This window comes from Eptatretus burgeri, chromosome 12, assembly GCF_056783735.1.
Source record: "Eptatretus burgeri isolate ZD-2024b chromosome 12, Ebu_testis_v1, whole genome shotgun sequence".
In the NCBI taxonomy this organism is placed as follows: domain Eukaryota; kingdom Metazoa; phylum Chordata; class Myxini; order Myxiniformes; family Myxinidae; genus Eptatretus; species Eptatretus burgeri.
Window position 1 is genome coordinate 24743039 of NC_140972.1, and position 25247 is coordinate 24768285.

The 25247-nt window shown below is 40.9% G+C and overlaps 1 protein-coding gene across 7 annotated transcripts in view; it reads right to left on the bottom strand.

The window, feature by feature from the left end:
• LOC147015269 (high affinity cAMP-specific and IBMX-insensitive 3',5'-cyclic phosphodiesterase 8B-like) overlaps positions 1–25247 on the bottom strand; it is a 214295-nt gene that overhangs the window by 107752 nt on the left and 81296 nt on the right. Inside the window, exon 1 of one of the 7 annotated variants that reach the window (XM_085849853.1) lies at positions 1703–1950. The exons of the other annotated variants lie outside the window; for them this stretch is intronic. The gene's annotated coding sequence lies outside the window, so the exon portion shown is untranslated. Of the gene's footprint in view, positions 1–1702; positions 1951–25247 lie in introns of those variants that run through there. 7 annotated transcript variants of the gene reach the window in all.

The window sequence follows — 25247 nt, forward strand, 5'->3', positions numbered from 1 at the left end:
AGTGTATTCTCGACAAAGAGAATGGTTCAGTAACACTAATGCAATGTAAAGAGTATGGACTTTTTGGTTTTTCAGAGCCAAGCAATTGCAAGAGCAAGGCAGAACTGAAAGTGAAACAAACGTCAAAAATGAATGAACAGGAGAGGAAGGAGGGGAGAAAACACAAACTAGGAAGTAAGATGGTTTGGTTAGGAATTGGACTGCTTTTGGACTGGATTACTAAGATGAGTGTTCACAAGGTTTATACAAACGAGACGCTTACGCTCGTCCAAGACAAGTACTTAGAGGTTTTCTTTTTCAATACACAAGTGTGAGGACGTAGAAAACTTATCCTTGAGCTGAGTAATCCAGGTTCGATTCCTGACCCAACTAACTAAATTGTCACCCTGGTGTTTCACAGGCAGAATGCTGAGCATCAATGAGTACACAATCCTTTCAGGGGGTGGAGAGAGGGGGGGGAGAGGTGGGGTGAGAGAGAGAGAGAGAGAGAGAGAGAGAGAGAGAGAGAGAGAGAGAGAGAGAGAGAGAGAGAGAGAGAGAGAGAGAGAGAGAGAGAGAGAGAGAGAGAGAGAGAGAGAGAGAGAGAGAGAGAGAGAGAGAGAGAGAGAGAGAGAGAGAGAGAGAGAGAGAGAGAGAGAGAGAGAGAGAGAGAGAGAGAGAGAGAGAGAGAGAGAGAGAGAGAGAGAGAGAGAGAGAGAGAGAGAGAGAGAGAGAGAGAGAGAGAGAGAGAGAGAGAGAGAGAGAGAGAGAGAGAGAGAGAGAGAGAGAGAGAGAGAGAGAGAGAGAGAGAGAGAGAGAGAGAGAGAGAGAGAGAGAGAGAGAGAGAGAGAGAGAGAGAGAGAGAGAGAGAGAGAGAGAGAGAGAGAGAGAGAGAGAGAGAGAGAGAGAGAAAATAAATAAAAAGACAGGTGAGGAGTGGAGTTGGCGTGAGCAAAGAGAATGATGTGTGATGTTTAATGAACGAACACAACAAAAAAAACACCTCATGTCAGAAGAGCTGTACACACGACACAACAGGGTTTGTAAAGTAATCTGCTGGCATATCTGCAAACTATAATTTCCCCAGTTCCAGAAAATTTGTGGGAACATGAACCAAAAGCAATCACTGAAAACAATGAAGTACCGTTCACGTATGACCTAATGATCTCATCGAGTGTGAACATTGGAAACAAAGCTGTTACAACCAGATATCATACTTCGGTACAAAAAAAGAGAAGAAGGCATTGCTAATTGAGGTGTTAATATCAGTGATTTTGGACTAAATGATGCAGAAATCAAGAAAATGACCAGACACCAAGACCTCAAGAATGAAGTGAAAATATCCTGGAAACTGAAGAATGCCAAAGTTGTACCAATGATGGTTGGAGCTATGGCAATGATGACGAAGAACCTCACAGAGATATTAAAACAATCCCTGGGAATATTATTACAAACAAACTACAGTTGGAAGCTGTCTGGGGCTCTCCTCATCAAACAAGGTACAAGTATGTATCATGACGCATATATAAATTGATTAGATTATGGGGTCAAGAGTTCAAAGGTCAAAGGTCATGTCAGGATAAAATGAGATATTTGAAAACAGCTTAAAGGATTTAAATCAAACTTAGTGCAAGTAAGCCTGGTGTTGGCTTAATGGTTAGGGTAGTGAGCTTGGGATCCCAGGATCCTGAGTTCAAATCCCCCTGGCCTGTTGAATTAATACCAGGTGGGGTTGATTCTGCCTGTCATCCTTCTGAAGTTGGCAAAATGAGCGCCAGCTTGCTGGTATCCTGTGTCGGAGTGGCGACCTGTCCAGGATTGCACCCAAAAGCCAAGGAGACTGCTTCGGCAGCACCAACACCTGCGCAGAGTATGGTCCCAATGGATGGATGGATGGGGCTCAGCGACGATCCTGAAGAGAGCCCTTGGCACAAAACCTTGAGAACAGAAAACTTCACAGCTTGGTCCATGAACCATGACCCCTTAACAAAATGATGGTGGATATTTTGAGCCCACCCTGGGAGGACACCGTTCCACAATCTGAAACCCCATGTGCACACACACACACACACACACACACACACACACACACACACACACACACACACACACACACACACATACACACACACACACACACACACGCACCTGACATTTATTAGTATAGATACGCCATGTTACAAGTTGTACTTATGTTACACTTCATACCTTAGAAGGGATGTGCACTTGCCTCTGAGCTGTCTAGCCTGGGTTCAAATCTTGGCCCAGTTATAAACTGTCATCCTGACGTTTTGCATGCAGGGCAATCCATCAACTGTGTGTCGTGCATTGAAAGGGTGTTAAGCCAGAGAACACATTTGCCGGCATTAATTGGTGAATGTTAAATATCCCACGGTGTCGTTTTTGATGTGTGAGCGAGTCACCGTCGAAACCCTTAAACTCCAAATCCCATACTATGAGGCACGAGCCACTATCTTTTATATACAACGATTCAGTTTCTAAACAGAATAGAGACTCATCTAATGAGGGCCAATCATTACAGCAGAATGCAAATCACACTTATCCTGAAGCCAATTATTACTAAAATTGAACTAGGTAAGAGGAAGGAGGGAGTTGGGATGAGGAGGGATTTGGGGGGGGGGAGGTGAGGAGACAATATGGAAACAAGTTTTAAAAAGCAATTGATTATTTTTTCCAAACTATACAGGAAAGGCTCACAATGCCAAAATAGATAAAGAAACGAGGAACGGATTATTATTGCATATTTACAAAATAAAACACCATTTCCATGTAACGTCACCGACCATGAGAGGCACACACCAACATCATGTTTTCCCATTTCTTGTTCAACTTGAAAGAAATTGATTGTCTCCAAAAATATAAGATTCACAACCCTGAACCCTTCCAATGGATGTGTTGCTCGTCGGGTTATGGGTTATGGAGCTGTCCCCATAATAATAATAATAATAAATATTTTTTACTTTTATAATGTGGAAAGTTCTTGGATTTAGCATATGCAACGAGGGTTGTGAAATATAAATTGGTGTGTGAAGGAGGGTGCAATGAATTACTGGAAGTGTATAAATGCAAAGGAGATTTCCGTATGCACCGGGATTTCCTGAAATGAGTGTTATAAATGCAAAATTACACCAAGTTTGTTGTCATGTGTGCACACACCTTGATGTGATATGAAAATGCCGATGGATTAACGTGGCTTCAATCCACATACTTGTTGGGTACGGAGGAGCTGCACTGATTGTAAGTCACCAGGAATGTCAGGTGAACCCATCGGATCGAGAGGCATGGGAAGAAACGAGTGTGCTAATTAACATTGCAAGCTCCGTGGACGTGAACGACGCACTGTGCGGTTGTCAGGTGGTCGGGGTTTTCCTGTGGAGGATATCTATACACGAGGCGGTGCACAAAATAAACCTGAAAGATGGCATATAATAAACAACAAACATGTATAGAACAAGGTGTAGTTCCATTACCTGGGGGATTACCTGGGGTATTACCTGGGGTATTACCTGGGGTACTGGCAGAAATTCAACATTAAAAAAGAAGAAACAAAAGCAATGGATCAGCATTATGAACCTGTTTTTCCGTTTCTAAGCAAGGGAAAATGGATTCTCCATGGGAAAGTAATGGTGAACGAGATCTCCAAAGGGCATTACAAGGAGCGATGAATTTAGATGGAGGCAGGGAACCTGGGATCTGACTGAATCACTACAACATCCTGCCAATGAATAATCAATCACAGAAGAAGGTGCAGTTTCTTTTCGGGTTGGTGGATGCTATGAAAACGTATTCATCGCTCAACTTCCTGGCTGGTGGAATGGCCTCGAGGTATGAGCACTCACCTCTGAGCTGTCGAGCCTGGGTTCGATTCGTGACCCAACTACAAACTCTCGCATTATTACTTTGAAGGAAATAAAAGGTGTTGTATCACAAAGTGCTCCTTAGCTTGGATGGAGGCTGAGCTTGGTAACCATCAACGAGCATAAATTGGTGGATGTTGAAGATCCCACGGTGTGTTTTGCAAAGATTAGGCGAGATATCGCCGGTTAAACTCTGAACGAGTTAAAAAATTCCTTTCCAAAATCGCCTTCAGTCAAAGGTTCGGTATGACCAGACGGTTCGTGAAAGACTTGGACCAAAACCATATTCTTTCTTGGCTGATAGCACATGAACATGGGAGTAATTTGGGCTGCAAAAGTAGTTGTAGTGGTTCTCTTGTGTATGAAAAAAATAAACATTAAACGGCAAATCTGAGATGCTGAGACTGTATTTTGCCAATTCCTGCATTCCTAAGTGAAGTGAAGTGGAACTGTTCGGTTCGTTTTTATACTAGGCGGCAAATATGATGCAATAATGTTTAAACTCTGAAATGAACTCGACCGGCAGTCGGTAGAGCGCATGCCTCTGCCAGGCTGAACAGTTTACATTTTGTATCTCACCGATCGGCTGGATCTGGATGCAGACCGAAACCAAAATCGAATCGGTTTGTTCTTGTAACCTGACAAACTCGTCCACTTAGTTTGTCACAACTCACCCACAACTTTTTAAGATATCATTTTGAATTTTGAGATTTCTCAATGGTGAAGAATCACTTAAGTTCTAGTTTCCGGTTCCAGATCTTCACCAACATCTAATCAATTAGTCCTTGTCACACACCCAACCCGTCCAACTAAATTTCGTCTGAATCCGTCCACAACTTCTTGAGATATCCTGTTCACAAACAAACAAACAAACAAACAGACAGACAGACAGAGACAAACATGAACTAGAGGGGGAGCACTCGGGAGAGTGCAAAACCTCCGCCGCCAATACTGCTGGGTCACTCAAGTGAACCTTATTTCTTATTCATTAAATATGATGTCAACAGTGCTGACAGTTATAGTTCTTTTCTCCAACATTTTTTTTTTGGGGGGGGGGGGGTTGGAAATCACTTAAAACATGTAAAAATGCAAAAAAAAAAAAAATCGAAATTTTGTTGAAAAAAAAGTTGCAAATTATTTTTTTTATCTGACAATATTTTTTGGGCGGGGGTTGGAAATCACTTAAAACATATAGAAATGCAAAAAAAATGTTTTTTTCTTTTTTTGGGGGGGGGTTGGAAATCACTTAAAATATGTAGAAATACAAAAACAAAATTTCCTCTAACTTTTTTTGGGGGGGGTAACAATTTTTTTGGGGGGGTTGGAAATCACTTAAAACATGTAGAAATGCAAAAAAAATTCTCTATTATTTTTGGGGGGGGGTAACAATTTTTTTGGGGGGGGGTTGGAAATCACTTAAAACATTTTAAAATGCAAAAAAAAATTCTCTAACAATTTTTTTTGAGGGGGGTAACAATTTCTTTTTGTGGGGGTTGGAAATCACTTAAAATATAGAAATGCAAAAAAAATTCTCTTTTTTTTGGGGGGGGGGGTAAAAAAACATTTTTTGGGGGGGGTTGAAAATCACTTAAAACATGTAGAAATGCAAAAAAAAAAAAAATTCTCTAACAATTTTTTTTGGGGGGGGGGGGACCAAGTCCAAAATTTAATGGCATGATCCTTGGACCATACCTAATCCCCCCCCCCACCAAGTTTCGTCGAAATCCGTCGAGGAGTTTTTCCGTAATACTGTTCACAAACAAACAAACAAACAAACAAACAGAAAGGGGTGAAAACAGTAACTAAACCTCCATCCATCTTTGAAGATGGCGAAGGTTAATAATAACCTCCATTCACTTTCAGTGGCAGAGGTTTTAAACATGAATGAAAAAAATACAAGTTTACAGATAAGAGAAGGAGATATTTTATGGAAATAAGAAGCTTTTCTTTATTCATGGCTGCTGCAAAGAACAGACAGACAGAAGTCACGATGCCAGATTTTGATGAAGCACCGTGGATGCATGATCACCTTTCCTTTGTTAAAAGATGTCGTAAAGGCAGTAGGCCAGAAGCCAGAGACAGGCAAGATTGAAGATTGAAGAAACTACCGATAGATTCGACTGCTGAGCAACTTGAAATTTAAACTTCCATTGAGAGAGGGTTATCACAGGATTCCTTTGTACCTTTGTTATATATTGATCTGTTGTACCTCCGATGTTGTGAACGACTTTGAAGAATATTCATCTGTCTTGTTTCGAAAAATAAATAAATGAAATTGCTCGTTGAGCAAGGAATTGCCGGAATAACTTTGTCAATCTCCATGATCTCTGAAAAAACAAAAACTTGGAAATCAATTAGGTTCTTATAAGTCGATAGTGCGACGGTTTAATGAGTTATCACACTTAGTTCGGTCATGATCATAACTTGGAAGTCAATCGGACTTGAAATGGCGTTTTTATCGCAATTTGAAAGTTTTGACCCGACCCCCCCCCCTGACATTAGACCCCCGATCGCGAAGAAGTGTGTTGGTGTGACACCCCAATGAGACATATGGTTGGATGCAGAATTGGAAGATGCATATTTTGGATTTGGTTTGAAGTCGATACGTACGTTATTGCGAAAATAAGAATTTCGGTTTTTGAACTTTGACCTTTGACCTTTGACCTAGATTCACCCAAAACGACAAGACAACGACAAGAACAACAAAAAAAAATACCCAGTTTGGTCATGATCGCTGAAACGGTGTGGCTGCTACAGGGTAAACAAACACACAAACAAACAGACAGACAGACAGACAGACACACAGAATGACACACAACCGACCAACATAATTGCCGAAATCCGAAGGATTCCGACAATTAATAATACAGCATGAGAATCCACAAACCTTCATCAAAACGAGTTAATGAGATCGGATCAAATTTGAGTTGGTCCGATTAGCATTCCCATCTTAACCGATGACTCTTAACGGGATGGGATCCCAGTTTCAAATCCCATATCCTGTACATATACGTTTGTGAATGATGTAGTAATGTCCTTGAAACACTTGTCAATGTACATTGATGTCTTCGATTGTCTGTCTTGCATGGGATTTGAGTACAAACTCCTCCATGAGCCTTGGATCAATGTAACAAACAAACCAAAACAAAATCCTTAACTAACATTCAACTTGAAATATACTGGGAGGAAAAGGAAAAGAGGAGTTTGAAATCGGGTTCCTTGAACTGTCCAATAATTCATTTGGTTTAATAAATGAAAACAAATCCCTGCCCGAGGGCTGTTTGAGCAGCACACAGAATCCCTCGAGGGATTTCACGATTTTGCTTTTCAGTTGCAAAGCCTTATATCCGTGAAGAAGAGCATTTTATTCATGCTGAGACTTGCACAGAAAGTCCAACAATCTTTGCAAGAAGGACACAGACTTGAGATGAAAATGGAAAGAAATACAGACTCGGTAAATCAATCTTGTGCCTTTTAGATCATTCCTACATCCTTCATAGTTGAATAAATAATATAATAATACCATTCCTTTCGCACCATAAATGTGGATAGGGCTGCCGAGGCAGTTTCATTGGCAAGGAGTACATTCCTGGACAGGTCGCCACTCCGACGGAGGTTAGCCTGAATGGTTATTACCCCAGTACACTGGTACTCATTGGTACAACCCCCCCCCCCCGGCACTGGTACCCCCAGTACATTCCAAGTGTTTGACCAGCTTGTGATTTTATCAAGGTCTGCAGAGAGTGAAGAGGCTGCTGCTGCCTGCTGATCAGAGGGATGTGAGATAGTACGGTAGAGGGTGGAGTCATCAGCAAAAAGATAAAGAAGATTTTCCAGGGAATCTGAGATTAGTATTAATAAAAATAATAATTATAATAATAATAGTACCAGGGTGTTTCAAAAAGATTGATACAACTTTGACTTCCTGCCATTTCTTGTTTTTTTTGACCTATACTGTTTTCCTTTTCAGGGTTTGGTGGTGTTATCGTGGTATTTGTTCTCTGGGATTTCTAGCTTTGTAGCTCAACTTTGCCATTGACATTGAAGCAGAACACAAAAGTGGTGGCTCTGTGGAATACGGCCTCAGAACACGTGAATGATCTACAAATTGTGCCATTCAATGTATTGTGAAACATTTTGAGCACAAGGGTACAGTGCACAACCAGAGCAAGGGCAACAGTCGCAGGCCAGCATCAGTAACCAAGAGCCAAGCCAACATCGATGACATGCGGGATTCTGGAGTGGACAGTCCCAAGAGGTCCCACCGCCGGTGCTCCCGGAACTCAGCATCAAATCAACATCAGTCTGGCGTATCCTCACAAAGGAACTGAGGCTTTCCCCACACATCAACTCTACAGTATTAGGCATAAACTGAGTCAAGATGACATGAGAAGGAGAATTGATATGTGCAATTGGCTCAGTGACAGGATGGAGTGGTACCCAAGCTGGATCAACCTGATCTGGTTCAGTGATGAAGCCCATTTGCACATGAACGGTGCCATCAACATTTTCTGGGGGGCAGAACCACCTGAGGAGATCACTGAGAGGTATATGAAAGGGCCTAAGGTCACACGCTTCTGTGCCTTCAATACCAGATGGGGAACGCTAGGGCCGCTAGGGCTAGGGATGGTGCACCCCCGCATACAGCTGGTGACACCATCACTTTCCTGCGGCAGCTCTTCAGAAAACACCTCGTTACCCAGGGTACCACTCATGACTGGGCACCCCAGAGCCCAGACTTGAATCCTCTAGACGACTGGTTCTGGGGGGCTGCCAAAGGCTCTGTCTATGCCAACCGCTCTGCCACACTGGATGATCTGAAGCAGGAGGTGTCAGACTACCTCCAGGCAGTGCCACATAAGACCTACAGGAAAGTTGGACAGAAGTTTGGAGTCAGGATCAAAGCCTGTCTGAGAGGCACACATCGAGAACGTCAATTACAACGATTTTGTGTAAATGCAAATTTCAGACCTTGGGCTCTCACGAACTCCAGCAGTGACTTCCTGCAATAGCAATCATTGATAGAAAATACCATGTCATAACCTTTCAAGAAATGTTTGGTTCGCGCTCCTGAGGTTTATGTTCCTTTGTAAATAAACATTTAAAGTTGCATCACTCTTTTTGAAACACCCTGTAATTCCTTACATTGAGCTTCAACACAGGAGGAGACCATTCGGCCAACCAAGCGTGCACAATGGTTGTCAACCTAGAGCTGTTTGTCCGTGCTCCATCCTTCTAAATGCTGAGCACCAAGCGACGAAGCAGCAGGGACAATTTGAAAAATATTTCGCTTGACTTGGCCGGGCTTCGAACCGCCAACTGAGCAGACTCAGAGGAAACTCTCTCACCATTACATAACACCACCGAGCCTGTTAAGGTATGTACAGGAGGAAGAAAATAATCAACAAGGTGCGTTTATGTACCGTAGCAACATTTTATATATATATATATATATATATATATATATATATATATATATATATATATATATATATATATATATATATATATATATATACATACATATATATATATACATACATATATATATATATATATATACATGCATATATATATATATACATACATATATATATATATACATATATACATACATATATATATATATATATATATATATAGATATATATATATATATATATATATATATATATATATATATATATATATATATATATATATATATATATATATATATATATATATATATATATATATACGGCCTGGTGTTGGCGCAGTGGTTAGGGCAGCGGCTTGGGATCCAAGAGGTCCTGAGTTCAAGCCCCGTTGGGCCACTGAATTAATACACCAGGGGGTTGACTCAGCCTGTCATCCTTCCGAGGTCGGCGAAATGAGTACCAGTGTACTGGGCCGGTGTATACCCTGGTTAAAATAGGTGTACCATATCCCTGTGTCGTAAGAGGCGACCAGGGTTGCGTCAGGAAGGGCATCCGGCGTAAAACATGTGCCAAATCACAATGCGGATCATACGGATGATCCGCTGTGGCGACCCCGAACGGGAGCAGCCGAAAGAAGAAGAAGAGAGAAGATATATATATATATATATATGACTGTTGTGAGTATCTTGTTCCTTGAATGCCCCTTGTAGTTGGCATATGTTCCAACAATGGTAGATGTGTGATGGACAGGCACTGCATACACACTGTGAGGAGAGGCTCGTGACTCAGGATGTCCGGTTGACGCAGAGACCCCCTTGGGGAGTGACTGGCCCTCACCCCATTCGGAAACCTCGCCTCCCTAGCCCATGTCATGCCATGCCAAGGCACACAGCGGCAATAGCAGTGATAATGGTAAAGTAGAAGCTGCAACCATAACTTTAACAACAAACCAGCACAACAATCTGACAACGGCAGGCCATTTCATCTGTGAAACTGTAAATTATATGGATGAAAAAAAATAATTTTACTTCTGTAAATGCAAAGATGTTACAAACCACTGACCTACAACATTTCTTGTACTTTTACCCTGGTAAAATATTTCTCATGACAGCTGCTGATGTGATTTTCACCATATTTCTATCAGATATCATGAGAAACGTTGTTGGAGTAAATGTGAAGTTTAACTCCATCGATTAAAACCAGTGTGGGCATCAAGTGAGCAGCAGTTAGTACACTCGATTCTGAAGTTGTAATCGAAAGGTTAAATCAAAATATTTCATTAATTTGAATTAAACAGAACACCCCCTCTGCATATGTACATCCTTGTCCTGGCGACTTCAAAAGGAGACATTACGGAACCCCACATGGGAGCAAGGATAACGTTCAACGCAGACTCGTACTTGGTTAATGCACAGCAAAGCACAGTTAAATCATGCTCGGCTCGTGAGGGTCTCAAGGTTTGACTTGAGGTTTGAATGATTTTTTCCTTTTCGGTTACCGAAGATATTCATCGGATAAAAGGGGTACATGAACATTGGCAGGATTGGTAGGTCTCTTAGGAATGGATTGGTGATTTATAGGAGGGGTGATCAATTTGTTTGTGGCCCAACGTACTTGTAGACATGTTAGGATGAAAGGTTTATATTATGAGCAGGGGTTATCCGGAGCTGCCAGGGGGAGAGGGTGGGGGAGGAGGAGGTGTTCCAGGCGCTGCCTGGCTGGATGAGTTTGTCCCGGCAGTGGTTTCGGTTACATCAGAGCAACAAACAAATGCACAAACAAAACGATTCATAAGATTTAAACGTTTTCAATGCATAACATGTGCCAGAACCCCTACATCGTTTTTCCCCATGAAGCATCTTGTGAGGGTAGGGGGGGGAGGGAGTTTGTACCAATGACCTGACCCTGGGTACCCCCAGCACGTTTGCTAAATTTGGTGGAGATTGGCCCAGCCGTTATTTACCTATGATTTTCAGACGTACACACAATACATGGAGAATTTTCTTGTGGAAGGGGGAAGGTGGGGAAGGAGGGAGTGAGGGTAATTTTGGGGTGGATTGTTTTTAGTGCCTTGGACTTGAACCTGGGTACCCATGGCACGAATGCAAAATCAGTTGGAGATTGGCCTAACAGTTTCTTTTATAAGATTTTCAGAACTACACAAACATACACAAGTTTACAGAGAATTTCCTTGAGGGAGAAGGGGTTTGTGGGGGGGGGGGGAGGAAGGGTAGTATAAAACCTTGCCTAGATTATGAAGTGACAAACCCAACCCAAATCCATTGGGACCATACTGTGTACAGAGCGTCAGTGCTGCCGAAGCAGTCTCCAAGACTGTATTCTCCACTACGACACAGGACACCTGAATGGCTCAATCATCCCAGCAAGCTGGTACTCATTTTGCCGACCTCAGAAGGATGACAGGCAGAGTCAACCCCACCTGGTATTAATTCAACAGATCCAACAACAGGATCCTAGAATCCCAAGCCCACCATCCTAACCATTAAGCCAACACCAGGCATGCCTTTCCATGAGGAACAAAAATTCTCCACCAATGATGTCATAGGTCACATGGTTTAGCAGCAATGATTTTTTTTGAAGAATAATAATTTTTTTAATCTTTGAAAATCTTCTCCAGAGCGGCTTGACACAGCGAGGGGAAACTTCAATTTGAAAAGCGAGGGGAAATGAGACCAAGCAATAGAGGATCCCCTCCACCGCTACTACCTTTCCTGGTAGACCATTCCATGCATTAACCACTCTCCGACTGAAAGACCCTCACCTTAAAAGACCCTCACCTTAAAACTGTCCTAACTCTCATCTTCTTTACCCTCAGGCTACGTCCCATGGTCCTAACATTGTCCACCTTGATGAGAAAAAAAAACTCCTCTACACTTATCTCGTCCACACCCTTCATTATCTTAAGCATCTCAAACAAATCCCCTTGTAATCACCTCCTTTCTAGTGTATAAAGTCCTGTTCCTCATATAGCTTTGTGTCGATAGCCACGGAATAAATGAAGGAGCCCTATGCTGTACCCTTATTTAATTATTTTTGGTATAGGGGTCAGCAAGAACCCAACAACAACATTATTTAATTGCTTGATAATCAAATTATTTCATTAATTTTGTTAAACTGTCCAAAACCAACATTATCATGCCACTTGATCACTTCAGATTCACATTCCAAACCCATCCATATAGGGTGAGTAAACAGCGAGTTACCCTTGCCGAAGGAGAGGGTATTGCGTTTGGGTCCGTTTGTCTGTTTGTCTGTCTGTCCGCACAGAACGTTCATGTTTTTCTCCGCAACCGCTTGTTGGATCGAGACGAAATTTTCACCATAGCTGCGGTCACTCATGTATAATGATGTAATCATGTCATCATTGTAGGTGCCCTCCTTATGATGTTATCATTGCACATGTAGAATGTCACATCCGATCAGTATGGACATTTTTTGAGGGTTATCTCGGGATAAAATTGTCTAGGGATTATGTGGTGTGGTAACCATGTTGGAAAAATGGAAAAAAAAACTTTGGACCTCTGTATCTCTGAAACCGCACCAAGAAAAAACATGAAACTTGGCACACGGCAAGCGCTCCTCGTGGGAAATAAGTGTGATATTTTATGACATTTATAATTGCCTTTGTTATGACATCGTAATTGCTTATGTAGAACGCTACATCTGATCAGTATGAAAATTTGATGCTTATCTAAGGATAAAATGGTCAACAGAAAGAAAAAAAATTGATGTCGTCATCGGTCACGTGATCTGGTATCCATGTTATTTTTTTTTTGTTTGTTTAACCTTTAAAAATCCCCTTCCCTGAAGTGGCTGAACAGATTAAGGCGAAAAACTTTACAAGTACTACCGCCTATCTTCTTCTTCTTTCGGCTGCTCCCGTTAGGGGTCGCCACAGCAGATCATCCGTGTGATCCGCATAGTGATTTGGCACAGGTTTTACGCCGGATGTCCTTCCTGACGCAACCCTGGTCGCCTCTTACGACACAGGGATATGGTACACCTATTTTAACCGGGGTATACACCGGCCCAGTATACTGGTACTCATTTCGCCGACCTCGGAAGGATGACAGGCTGAGTCAACCCCCTGGTGTATTAATTCAGTGGCCCAACGGGGCTTGAACTCAGGACCATTTGGATCCCAAGCCGCTGCCCTAACCACTGCGCCAACACACCAGGCTGTACTACCGCCTATCTATGAGGAACAAAAGGTTCACACATATGACGTCATAGGTCACACAGTTTGGCAGCGATATTGGATTTCCCATAAAACCTATAAAAATCTTCTTCTCCAGAACTGCTGGACAGATCGAGGGGGAACTTCACACAAATGTTCCCCTTGGGTGTACAAGTTTGTTAAGCAATAATTGATAGGTCAATGGTTTGGCAGCTGTATTGAAGTGAAGAAAAATATTAAATAATGTTTTCTCCAGAACCACTTAATCAATCGACATGAAACTTTACAATCATGATCTAGTAGTGATGGGGAATACATGTTTTAAATTTAAACTTGATCGGATACTTGGTCTGGCAGCCAGAATTATTTAATTTTTTGATCTGAGTTCTTTTTGATTTTTGATTTTGATTTTTTTGAAAAAAGACTCACTTGGCTCTGCCTGGGTGGGTTTGAGGGTAGAGTAGCAGCTGAAATGTGAATCCTATCCAGTTTCCTCATGATGACTTCATTGTTGCTTTTTTTTTTCTTGTTTGGGTTCCTTCTGATGACTTCAATGCTGATGACTTCAATGATGACAGGACTTTACCTCTTTGGTCTTCAATTCGATTTGAATTGAATTAATTTTAATCCCATTCTAAATTCAATTGAATAATCATGAAAAACATCATGGGTCAGGTGTCCAATCAAAGCGGGGTTGCATCAAAGTAGGACGTCTTGATACCCGGTCATCGCCGCAAGCAGTTACAAAAGTGGCAGTTCTAATTATGTCTTATTAATTACGTAACACACCAGGACACAACCACCACACAGCACCACCACATAAAACAAGTCCTGGCGAGGGTCTGCAATCTCTGATTGCTATATTTCTTGTTTAATGTATGTGCAAGTTCCTACACAAGCCTGAGAAAAATATAAAGCACTGTGACTATTCTCTATCCCACAATCAGTTCAACTGAACTCCATGGCGGTTTCAAGACAACATCACCACCACCAATGATGGAACACATTAAATTAAAAATGAAATGTCATCTTCTTCTGCTCTGCTGACGTCATAGATGCTTCATCTATAATTTATCTGGCGCGCAGGTAAGATTGAGGATTTGGCAAGCCTGCAGAGAAAATGTCATGAATGCTATTAAAACCAACCCTGCCAACATTCGACCAACAGAAGGCAGCTTTTCTCAAACATGCCATTATATCCAGGTTTTAAAGCACCATTTGAGATTCCACTTCATTTGCCACATCACAAGTAATTATATAGTCCAGCAATGGGATGTAAGTTAGCTACAACTATGATGGGTAAACGCAATTGCAGATTTCATTAACCCGGTCCCCCTCAATCCCCCAGTCAATCATACTCAATAAGGGTCTGCTAGTGAAAATAAGATTTGCTTTTCTCAACGAGTATAGCATTTAATTTTTTTTCTGAAAGTCTTGACAAACCCAGAAAACCTCATGAAAATCGTATTGACCAACTAGTGAAATGCTGGTCAAGTGTGAGCATCGTCCTTCACTAGCACATACAGATCAAATAGTTGTAGACGGGAAGCAAATAAAAGATTCAATTATATTCTAACTCCTAAAACCTGCTCACCGTGACACATTGTCTTCTGAGTGACGAACAACGCTTCTTAGATGTCTTCCAGACAATCTACAGCTTGGGCACCATAAATATTATCTCATCGAGCAACCGCTTACTAGGCCAGGATTCTGTTATGAATTTGGTTCGCTGATTACATCATTAATAAGGCACAGCGATGCTGCCAAGGCAGTACCACTGCAAATTAGGGTAGAAACTAGTTCATGGTGCCAGCACACAATGGCCTACTCCTGTGAAGGCATTACGATCTTAAACGCTACCAGTGAATGCCAGCATATGGAGCACCCATATTAGGACATCTGAGTTTAATATCCCTCAAAAAGGATGGCAGGCTCATCGATGCCATGTCCTGCATGCAAAGTTCCAGGATGACAGTTTTATTCGGGTTGGGAATCAATCCAGATCAGCTCTATGGCCAATATGCCACCACCAAGCTATCCTTTCAGCCCCTCAGTGCAAATTATGAGCTCCAAACCCATTACAACAAACTCATATCAATATGTGCAAGTGCTAAAAAAAATGCTACAGGCAAAAAATGTAAGTTAATATGACTTGTGAATCATGTAAAACGAACGAAACAAGAAAACAAAGACTGTAAAAGTAAACAAACAAGACTCAATTTATTATGTGAGTTCACAGGTGAAATAACTTGCTGAACTAGAACGACATTCAACACTGGATAGAGCGCATGCGTCTGCTGGACTGAACAGTTTAGGTTTTGTATCCTACCGATAGGTATCCTACCTACTGCTGGCCTGAAACAAAATCTAATCGCCTTGTTCCTGTCACCTCCCAACTCATCCACTAAGTTTTGTCACAACCCTTTGACAACTTTTTGAAATATCATGATATATGTCGTTTTTTATCCCATCTCTCAATGTTGAAGAATCACTAAAAAAAAATTCTCATATCCGGATCCGGATCTTCACTAAAATCGATTCATTTCATCCCTGTCACATACCCAACCTGTCCACAAAATTTCGTCCAAATTCATCCATAACATTGTGAGATATGCTGCTCACAGTCAAACAAACAGCGAAATAGAGTAATAGACAGACAGAGGTGAAAACATTACCTCCATACACTTTCGGTGATGGAAGTAATTAAGAGGTTGAGACAAATGAACACATGATGCGGAATTTGAACGTGCTGTTTTGCGGCATCATGAGGTGAGTACTCAGATGGGAACATGGAACACAACACAAAGGCCGACTGGACAAAATAACAAAACGTTTTCTTCAAAATTAAAGTCAGCAAAACCTATTAGTTTATTTATTTATTTTGTCATCATCTCTTTTATTGCTGCAGGGGAATTTTTCTCTGAAGGAAATTAAATTATAGAAATGTTTTCCGTCCGTCCATCTGTCCGTCTGTCCGTCGTCGGTATCTATAATTGAGAATCACTGTAGGTAGATATTTCATATTCGGCACATTCATGCAATAACATCTAGGCATGAGGGAAGGCCAAATATTTTGGAATCAGAGCCAAAGGTCATGGGACACAATTTAATTTCCGAGATTAGGTCCTGAAATTTTTATTATTATTATTATTATTATTATTATTATTATTATTATTTTTAACCAGAGGGAACAGCACAGGATTGTCTATGTAGCTTTCGGGAACCATAACTTATTCATACGTACTTGGCCATCTCCACTACCCACGTACCACCTTAAATTTATTTTATTTATTCATTCATTCAAGAATTAATTCATTTATTCATGTATGTATGCTTTACCATCTCAACTGGGCTGACAGGATGGCCTAGAGGTATGCACACTTGGCTCTAAGCTGTTTCGCCTGGGTTAGAATCCCAACCCAACTATAAATTGTCATCCTGATGCTCCACAGGCAGGGTGATTCATCATTGTGCGCTCCGTCCCTTGGATGGACGTTAAACTGGGCGTCCCATCTGCCAGCATTCGTTGGTGGGTGTTAAATATCCCATGGTGTTCTTTGAGAAGAGTAGACTCGTCAGCACCATGAACAAATTCCAAATTCCTGCCCCAACTTCAGCCCAGACCTGAGCCAAAATCGAATCGGCTTGTTCTTGTCACCTAACCATTTCATCCAAATCCATCCATAACGTTTTGGTGAAGTTAGCTCTCTTTAAAAAAAAAAAAATCTTTTTCAGCTCTCAATCTCTCAATCCATAATGTTCGCTCTCAATGGTGAAGAATCACTTGAAAAATTCTCGTATCCGGATCCAGACCTGGATCTTTACGAAAATCGAATCAAGATGCCCTTATCACATAGCCAACTTGTCCACCAAGTGTCATCTGAATCCATCCATAACTTTTTGAGATATCCTGCTCACAGACTAACAGACAGACAAACAAATATGGGTGAATACACAACCCCCATCCATTGTTGGTGGTGAAGGTAATCAAGCATGTTTGCTTGTTTGTTTTGTTCGAATATTCAATTTCAGTAAATTCTTTGTGCCTGATAAGTGGGCAGAATAGGAATGGCAATTGCAAAATGCAATGTAATGAATGCATGTGATGCAAGTTGTGTGGATGTGTCATAAAGAGCGACAGTTTGTATGAGGATTGCCAATTATATGTATGAGCAAGTCAAAGGCATTTAATGATGAAATATCTGCAAGAGGTATGCATGTACGTATATACAATGCATACGTGTGAGTATAGTACATGCACGCGAGATATGTATTCATAATTAGCGTGGGAACCAGGCGTTAACCGGTGCTGTACCAATCATGTTGGCATTTTAAAGAAATCAATTTTTTTTTCTATTTTTTGTGGCAGCCTAAAACACATCTCTACACCCACTAAGGAATGGGGTTGGGGGGAAAATTTAATATTACCTTTCACATAGCTACAACGGCTTAGGCACTATAGAGCAATTTTTTGACAAAAAAATCCCCAAGAAATCCACCTTTTTTTTTTTTTTTCAAAAACTCAAAAAGTTTTTTTTTTTTTTTGGCCAAAAATACTCCCCAGCACTCACTGATGAACCTCTGAAAGTTTGAATAAGATCCATTTGGCCATCTCTGAGAAAAATGGTGACACAAACACACACACACACACACACAACACACACACACACACACACCCTTTATAATACAGACAGATAATTGAGAATTGGAGCTCATTTGTGCATTTATTACTTCCACCAGCGAAGGTGAAGGTTATGTTTTCACCCGTCTGTCTGTGTTTGTGTGCAGGATTGCTCAAAAAAGTTGCGGACGGATTCGGATGAAATTTGGTGGACACGTTGGGTGTGTGACAAGGAGGAATTGATTCAATTTTGGTGAAGACCTGAATCCGGATCCGATAATTTTTTTCAGTGATTATTCACCATTGAGAGATAGGGCTAAACTGATATATAGTACAATATCTCAAAAGGTTGTGAATGGATTCAGATAAAACTTGGTGGACAGGTTGGGTGCATAACACGGATGAATTGATTCGATTTTGGTGAAGATCCAAATCCAGATCTGGAAAGAAGAATTATTTAATTATTTAAGTAATCCTTCACCATTGAGCGATAGGGCCAAAAATGATATATAGCGTATTTCAAAAATGTTTTGGGCCCGATATGTTCTCATGGATCAGGAATTGTGTGGCGGAGGTATGCACTCCACCGAGTACCATTCTATTTATGAATGAAATGTTCGTGACCACATGTATGTGAACATTCTACATATGGAAGGGAGTGCCATTTTTGGCAACACAATTTTGGTTACGAGCGATTCAATTCTGAAGGACATTAGTTGTGGGACTAATCTTCATGGCAGAGGTTTGAAATTTCTGCGTATTTTACAACTTTTATGGGGGACCTTCACCTATCATGGAATATTTTCGATGACTACAGGGCTTCCTTATAACTGTCATTGACCGTCGTACCCGGAAAAGGAATTGTATTTGAATCTTTAATGTCCGCATGATTTGTTGAGTGAAATGTTTCCAACAGCATGAGCGAATGTGCCTGATTCAGCAAGTTTTCTTCACTCAAGTGAGCTCACTTCATTTATTCAGTCTTGTTTGTTTACCTGCACAGGCTTAGTTTTCTTGTTTCATTCATTGTACATGATTCACGAGTAATATTTGCTCACATTTTTTGCGCGTGGCACTTTTATGCCTTCGCAGTCAAAGGCATTATGTTTTCTGGTTGTCCGTCTGTCCGTCACAGATTTTGATTACCCGATAACTTGTGAACCGCTGAAGGGATTTTGACCAAAATTGGTAAAAGTATGCACTGTGATGCAAAAATGAATGGATTCGATTTTGGGTTCAACGGGTCAAAGGTCATGTGGCCTTTGAAAATCATAACTCGAGCTGGAAGCATCTGATGTTTTCTTTCTTGTAATTATCTCTCTTATCTCTTGCGTCTTCTCTCATATGTGACCTTTCATTTTTCACGTGACCTATAATTGGATCAAACCTAACAGTGGGAATGCAGGCAGAGGCTTTATCCATCAACACATTCACGCCAAATTTTATTTTCCAGTTTGAACTTGCATCCAATTGTGTTTTATATGTCGACAGACAATGTAAATGTGCTGATGCTACTTGCGTGCATAGATAGACACAAGTGATGGCATTTTGACAAACAAGCTCTAAGTATAAATGCTCTGAAAATGTCTGCATTATCAATAAGCAATTTATATAAATATAACTCCGTTTAACAAGTAACCATGTGGAGTATCCATTTACACGTTGGTTGATCCCTTTCAGAGTAAATTCCAGTGTTGAGTGACATTAGGTGCAGTGCTTATTTTAAAAAAAAGGAATTACAGTCAATCTCAGTCTTGAAGGACTTGGCTGGAAGGGACACTTCCATGTAGTCTACATGTTTTATGGGGGAAACATTGACTATGAGGGACCATTTTGCATTGGAACAGTATTTTCATTTCTACAAAACGAGAGGTGAGAAGTGTAATATTAATCAAGCTAAAACTGCACGGATATACACCCCAATATGACTTCAGCAGCAAGAGTAGGGCAATATTATGTGCATGATGAATTGTTAACGTCTGTCTATAAATGAAAGCAATCAGTTTTGTGGAAGTTGACCAAGATTTTGCTTATAATGATTGATAAAAGTCACACTGTGACAATTAAAGTCATATCAGACTGAAATATGCAATTTGGTGTCTGTCTCTCTGTCCATCTGTCTTTATGACCATGATGTATTTGGTCATCAGTTATCCAATCTCAACCAAACTTGACAGCAGGACTAAGGGTCATACGATGGAGGTTGTAGTGACTTCATATTTCCACACTCTCCAAGGGGGTTTTCCACCTTGGGCAAAATCTGTGTTAAGGTGTATGTATATCCATGATAAGGTAGCTAATCATGGCATTTTCAAAGGCCTCTTCTAATAACAAAATCAACTAGAATCGCACTCGGTAGAGCGCATACCTCAGCCAGGCTGAAAAGTTTACATTTTTTATCCCAATGATAGGCTGGATCTGGATCCGAACATGAACCAAAATTTAATCGGCTTGTTCTTGTCACCTACCCAACTCATCCACCAAGTTTCGTCCGAATCCATCCACAACTTTTTGAGACATCATGCTATGTATCGTTTTTTGTCCATCTCTAATGAATCACTTAAAAAATAAATAAAAATTCTCGCATCCGGATCCGGATTTGGATCTTCACCAAAATTGAAATGATTCATCCTTATCACCCCCCCCCCCAACCTTTTCACCAAGTTTTGTCCGAATCCACGCACAACTTTTTGAGCCATCATGTTAAAATATATAATTTTTGGCATGATCACTCAATTCAATGGTGAAGAATCACTTTAAAATTCTAGTATCTGGATCCGGATCTTCACGAAAATCGAATCATTTCGTCCTTGTCACATACCCATCCTGTCCAAAACATTCCACAACTTTTTGAAATATCCTGCTGACAGACAAACAGACAACAGACAGTGATAATAGGTCGCCAACCCACTGATAGGCCGTATCTGCTGACCTGAATCAAAATCGAATTGGCTCGTTCTTGTCATCTAACCAAGTCATCCACCAAGTTTTGTCATAATCCATCCACAACATTTTGAAATATCAGGCTATACATCGTTTTTGGCCCCATCTCTGAATGGTGAAGAATTACTTTCAAAATTAAAAAAATTCTCATATCCGGATCTTCACAAAAATCGAATTGATTTGTCTTTGGCATGCACCACCAAACCTGTCCACCAAGTTTCATCAGAATCTGTCCACAACCTTTTGAGATATCCTGCTAACAGCCAAACAGACAGACGGGGTGAAAACATAATGTCCGTCCACCTTCGTGGCAGAGGTAATATCACCACTAATGACAATAGCAAAATATTAATGTTATAATAACATTTTCTCGTTGGACAAACACTGTGCTAACATGCATAAATAGCTTATCGTGGCGTCTCGTGGGGCACCCGTATCGGAAGCAAAAAATATTTTAAACCACAAACACGTATGATTACCTTTTTTTAAACAGTCGCTACTGTTGTTTAAGATGAAACTGAAAGAGAGGAAACCCAACATTCTTGAGGCATTATATGCACAACATAATGTAAAAACAGACCCAAGCCTAGATCTGCTGTAATCTATATAGCACAGAGGATAATAACATGACCCTTCCTGCCACTCCCTTAGGGAGTGGGTGTACTAATTATAATAAATATAGTGCATACAGTAAAATGCTTTAAAAATGAGCGACGGACTGTACCGCCCACCTGTGTCCAACATGACAACAAAGTTTTTGGATGTTTCTGGTGAATAAATAAATAAACATAGTGGAGGGTTTGATATAATTTATCGAATATTGAGACCGGGATGCACACGGCGGTGTTTATACAATTTTCGAAATGAACCGGTTCAGTCGAAGCCAAGATGGAGATTTACCTGTTATGATAAAAGTCATGCAGTGTCAATTTGAATAATATTAGCACCAACGCGATTTTATTCTGCTTCGCTGGACCCATGCTTGGGCCGATTGCTAATTCAGGACCCACGTGAACCCATGAAGTGACCACCATAAACTTCAAAAAACAAGTAAATCTCATTAACATTTAATCTGAAACTGCATTTCAATCATTTACAAGTGCAAACAACCTATTTTAATGATTATGGACCTTATATAAAAAAAACGGATACACTAATTACTCCTGTATTATTGACAAAGATAATTAAAAAACTACTGGGGCACTCTTCGACGTCACGACGTCGCCAGATATGTGTCTGCCCACATTATTTCATCATTATACATACTTGTTCCAACTTTGATTTAAATCGCTGAACCCAGACTGAAAAAACTAAACAATTCTGGCTGCCAGACCATGCATCCAATCAGGTTGAAATTTAAGACGTATTCCACATAACTACGAGATCAAAACTGACGTTTCACATTGCTTGATGAAACGGTTCAAAAGAAATAATTTTTTTAAACATTTTCGACAATCCAATATGGCTGCCAGACCATGTGACCTATTAATTATTCATGAGCACCCTGGTCTGGTATCGCCAAGGCTTGGGGAACATGTGTTTGAAGTTTCCCCTCGCTCTGTCAAGCCGCTCTGGAGAAGATTTTCAAAGATTAAAAAAATTATTATTCTTCAAAAAAAATCATTGCTGCTAAACCATGTGACCTATGACATCATTGGTGGAGAATTTTTGTTCCTCATGGAAAGGCATGCCTGGTGTTGGCTTAATGGTTAGGATGGTGGGCTTGGGATTCTAGGATCCTGAGTTCAAATCCCACTTGTCTGTTGAATTAATACCAGGTGGGGTTGACTCTGCCTGTCATCCTTCTGAGGTTGGCAAAATGAGTGCCAGCATGCTGGTATCCTGTGTCGGAGTGGCGACCCGTCCAGGATTGTGCCCAATAGCCAAGGAGACTGCTTAGGCAGCACCAACGCTCTGCACAGAGTGTGGTCCCAATGGATGGATGGATGGACAGGCGATCATACCTGTAAAGTTTCGCCTCGATCCGTTCAGCCGATTTGGAGAAGAATATTTTTGAAGGTTATTATATTAAAAACAATATGGCTTCCAAACCACATGAACATTGACCTCATCAATTTTGTCCCCTGTACAATTTCACCCAAGATGACCCTCAAACATTTCCAGACTGATTGGATAAAGCATTCGACGTATGTAATTATGACATCATATCGAAGCCACAAATGACATCATCAAAAAAGTTACTTGTTTCCCATGGGGAGTACTTGCCATGTGCCAATTTTCAATTTTTTTCCGCCGAGTGGTTTCAGAAATAGAGCTCAAAAGTTTTTTTTTTCTTTTTTCAAACATGACTGCCACACCACGTGACCTATTACGTCGTAATTGATTAAAACATTGTGCACGAGTAGTCGCATTTATGGTGAAAATTTTGTGTCCATCGGATGAGCGATTGCAGAGAAAACAGAGAAAGTTAGCATGGATGGATAGACGTAAGTACTGACGGACATCCCAAAAACATAATTCCGCTGCCGACTTCGTCAGCGGAGGCATAAAAAAAAATAGTACATGTATTGAGCTATATAGATTATCCTTGAAGAGTATAAATCATTCATAAAGTATACAGTATGTATGCACTCAAATGTGAGTGTAGGGAAATAGATGCAATTTTGAGCAGCGGGACATTTGGACCACTCCGGCTGAGAGATATCCGAAAACAATGATTGTTTTGATTGGTTGTTCGGGCAGCATCAGGCAGTTTTGTTTTGCAATACGTATTACACAAAAACCATCCGTGCCAGGCCCAAAGTTAATCATGGCATACGTAGTTTGTTTGGCCACTGTCAATGACTGTAAAATGGACCAACACATGGTTAAATATTTTACCCAGCAGAACTTGAACTCAATGCCACAAGTATAAAGTTATCAAAACAACAACTTGTGTTTTGGATATAAACGACAAGGAAATTTGCAAGAATGAAGAGCAAGAGGATGGACGATGGCAGGCTTAACACTCTTTACAAGCTGGTAGGCAACGTGGGTGGTCGCTATATAATTGCAAACGAGTCATACAGTTTTTGACGGATCGGGCTGAAAATTTTTGACAAAGAGGTTGATTATAGTACGCATAAAAGCGCGGAAGCCGGTTCTTGATTTTCGAAAAAAAATATATATATTTTCGAATTTTTTCAAAAATTTCAAAGTCACGTTGCTAGGCAACGGTGGCGTCCATAGCAACGGTGCTCAAAAGCACACAACTAGATCCTGGTATGAACCTACCAGTCAAGTTTCATCAAAATCGGTTGACTCCTCTGGCCTCCAGAGTTGTCCATTACATAAAAACAAACAGACAAACATACAGACAGACGGAAAACCTGAGAAAAACGGTAGTCTAGAGACCACCCAACATCCGATATGGGCTGGCCGAATGGCAGAGTCGAGGTACCCACAATCACCTCAAAGCTGGGTTTAGATCTCGACCCAGCTCGAAACTGTCATCCTCATGTTTCGCCAGCAGGACGAGGCATCAACGAGTGCGCCATCCCTTGGATAGATATTAAACTGGAAGTCCCATCTGCTATCGTTAGCTGGATGCTAAACATCCCATGGTGTCTTTCGTGAAGAGTATGCGAGCAATCACCGGCACCTTTGCCAAATTAGAAATGTCTGTTCTAACCTACAGGGGGCACTGCATCAGCAGCACAGCCATTCCCCGCTCTCCACCTATGAAATGATGTGAAACAGCAGCCGTGTGCTGCTATCAGCAGCAATTGTTTCTGATAAGGCTGCTACTTATATGCCAGTATCATCGGTTAATGCCATTTCAGCCTTGCTACAAGAGAAACCCCGAGTGACTAGCAAGTGTGCACCCAACATACAAACATACAGACGCTGGTGAGTGCCTGAGCCAAATTAAGCCAAATCAAAACAAACACATGCTTGTCAGGAAGTCGCAGATGACAACTTAGTATTGTTTAATTTGTGTTGGGAAGACATGATCCAATGTTAAGTGTGTGAGAGGTGTGTGAGTGTGTGAGCGTGCACAACGACTTGCTGATATGACAATAGGATCAGGTTAAATATCTGTGACGTGTGCCAAGAGCAGTAAGGAGTGATGAAGTTTACAACTCAAGGACTTTCACATATTTACTATAAACTCATGACAACTATATGCACAATGTGTCAGTATCTAGTTCCACAATATACAGAGAAGAGAAATGTAGTCCATGTAATTCCCTCCACCACCGAAGATG